Source organism: Bos javanicus, chromosome 3, assembly GCF_032452875.1.
Source record: "Bos javanicus breed banteng chromosome 3, ARS-OSU_banteng_1.0, whole genome shotgun sequence".
NCBI lineage: Eukaryota > Metazoa > Chordata > Mammalia > Artiodactyla > Bovidae > Bos > Bos javanicus.
Window position 1 is genome coordinate 41,450,695 of NC_083870.1, and position 3,312 is coordinate 41,454,006.

Genomic DNA, 3,312 nt, shown 5'->3' on the forward strand with positions numbered 1-3,312 from the left:
CTGAGGAAACCAGAAGGGAAAGAGACACGTGTACCCCAATGTTCATCGCAGCACTGTTTATAATAGCCAGGACATGGAAACAACCTAGATGTCCATCAGCAGATGAATGGATAAGAAAGCAGTGGTACATACACACAATGGAGTATTACTCAGCCATTAAAAAGAATACATTTGAATCAGTTCTAATGAGGTGGATGAAACTGGAGCCTATTATACAGAGTGAAGTAAGCCAGAAGGAAAAACACCAATACAGTATACTAACGCATAAATATGGAATTTAGAAAGATGGTAAAGATGCTGTGTACGAGACAGCAAAAGTGACACTGATGTATGGAACAGTCTTATGGACTCTGTGGGAGAGGGAGACGGTGGGAAGATTTGGGAGAATGGCATTGAAACATGTAAAATATCATGTATGAAACGAGATGTCAGTCCAGGTTCAATGCACGATACTGGATGCTTGGGGCTAGTGCACTGGGACGACCCAGAGGGATGGTATGGGGAGGGAGGAGGGTTCAGGATGGGGAGCACATGTATACCTGTGATGGATTCATTTTGATATTTGGCAAAACTAATACAATTATGTAAAGTTTAAAAATAAAATAAAATTAAAATTACAAAAAAAAATAAATAAAATAAAATAAAATGCAGCAACAAACTGCTGATCAAGATCTGATCCACTCTGAAGAAAGCTTCTCCCTGAGTTCCCCGAAATGCTATACAAGAGAGAAAAAATATTTTCCTAACTTTTAAGAACTTCTGTATATTGCTGTTTTCATCATGGAAGATAACTATAGTTCTCTCTAAAGAAATGGACAAATAAATTCTGAGTTAAAAAAAAAAAAATAGTATCTTAGGCTTTTTCGCAATGGGTTTGCTGCCAGGACACAGGTGTCGTGACAACCACCATTTTGCTTAAACCTAAGCAAAAATGGGAAAGGAAGAGACCCACATCCACATTGGGCATGTTGATTCAAGGAAGTCTACCATGACTTGCCATCAGATATACAAATGTGGTGGCATCAACAAGTGAACAATTGGAAAGTTCGAGAAGGAGGCCGCTGAGATGGGAAAGGGCTCCTTCAAGTACGCCTGGGTCTTGGACAAACTGAAAGTTGAATGTGAGTGTGGTATCACCACTGATATCTCCCTGTGGAAATTTGAGACCAGCAAATTCTATGTTACCATCACGGATGCCCCAGGACACAGAGACTTCATGAAAAACAGATTACAGGCACATCCCAGGCTGACTGTGCTGTCCTGATTGTTGCTGCCGGGGTTGATGTGTTTGAAACTGATGTCTCCAAGAATGGGCAGACCCATGAACATGCCCTCTGGCTTACACTCTGGGGTGAAACAACTGATTGTTGGAGTTAACAAAATGAATTCCACTGAGCCACACTATAGCCAGAAGAGATACGAGGAAATTGTTAAGGAAGTCAGCACCTACATTAAGAAAATCGGCTACAACCCTGACACAATAGCATCAGTGCCAATTTCTGGCTGGAATGGTGACAACATGGAGCTAAGTACTAACATGCCATGGTTCAAGGGATGGAAAGTCATCCGTAAGGATGGCAATGCCAATGGAACCACTCTGCTTGAAGCTTTGGATTGCGTACTGTCACCAAATCGCCCAACTGACAAACCTTTGTGTTTGTCCCTTCAGGATGTCTATAAAATTGGTGGTATTGGTACTGTCCCTGTGGGTCAAGTAGAAACTGGTGTTCTCAAACCTGGCATGGTGGTCACCTTTGCTCCAGTCAATGTAACAACTGAAGTGAAGTCTGTAGAAATGCACCTTGAAACACTGAGTGAAGCCCTTCCTGGGGACAATGTTGGCTTCAATGTCAAGAACATGTCTGTCAAAGATGTTTGTCATGGCAATGTGGCTGTTGACAGCAAAAATGACCCAGCAATGGAAGCAGCTGACTTCACAGCTTAGGTGATTATTTTGGACCATCTAGACCAAATCAGTGCTGGATATTCACCTGTGCTGGATTGTCAAACAGCTCACATTGCTTGCAAATTTGCTGAGCTTAAGAGTATTGATCATCATTCTGGGAAAAAGCTGAAAGACAGCCCTAAATTCTTGAAATTTGGTGATGCTGCCATCGTTGATATGGTTCCTGGCAAGCCCATGTGTGTAGAGAGTTTCTCTGACTCTTCTCCCCTGGGCTGTTTTGCTGTGCGTGACATGAGACAGACGGTTGCTGTGGGTGTCATCAAAGCAGTGGACAATAAGGCAGCTGGAGCTGGCAAGGTCACCAAGTCTCCCCAGAATGCTCAGAAGGCATTCTGGGGAAATTTCTAAATGTTCACTTGAACATTATCCCCAATACCTGCCACTGCAGTCTTAATCAGTGGTGGAAGAACTGTCTCAGAACAATTTGTCTCAATTGGCCACTTAAGTTTAATAGTAAAGACTTGTTAATGATAACAAAGCATCATAAAACCTTCAGAAGGAAAGGAGAATATTTTGTGGACCATATGCTTTGTGTATGGCAGTTTTAAGTTATTAGTTTTTAAAATCAGTACTTTTTAATGAAAACAACTTGACCAAAAATCTGTCACAGAATTTGAGACCCATTAAAAAAAAGAAGTTTAATGAGAAAAAAAGAATACTATCTTTGAAAATATTAATTGTAACTCATATTAATACAATAACAGTAGTAACACAAAACATGAGTACTAGTATTTTTGGTGTGTGCATGAGGACTTGTAGAAAAATTCTACAAATTAATGTTAAAAGGCAAACTTACCCTGTAATAAATATATGCATAATTTCATGAGGGTTTGGTTGATATAAATTTATAATATAAAATGTCTTTGTATTACAAATTATTGTGAAAATTCTTCACACTTACATCATAGAAGAGATGAATATGTTTTCTTTTCCTTGGATTTATACAAAGACATCATTAAGTTGAATAAGAATTGATTGAGCAATTACAATATACTAAGTAGAATTTAGGTATATAATGGTGCCCATATACATGATGATAACATCTTGGAGAAGTTTGATGTTTGAGGATAAATAAGCCAAAAATAACCTGCTGTTGCTGCTGCTAAGTCGCTTTAGTTGTGTCCAACTCTGTGCGACCCCATAGATGGCAGCCCACCAGGCTCCGCCGTCCCTGGGATTCTCCAGGCAAGAGTACTGGAGTGGTTTGCCATTTCCTTCTCCACTGCATTAAACTGAAAAGTGAAAGTGAAGTCACTCAGTCGTGTCTGACTCTCAGCGACTCCATGGACTACAGCCTATCAGGGTCCTCCATCCATGGGATTTTCCAGGCAAGAGTACTGGAGTGG

At 40.3% G+C, this 3,312-nt stretch overlaps 1 pseudogene; it reads left to right on the plus strand.

The window, feature by feature from the left end:
- The first annotated feature begins 931 nt into the window (after nucleotides 1-931).
- LOC133245180 (elongation factor 1-alpha 1-like) lies at nucleotides 932-2,314 on the plus strand (annotated as a pseudogene).
- The last annotated feature ends 998 nt before the right edge of the window (nucleotides 2,315-3,312 follow it).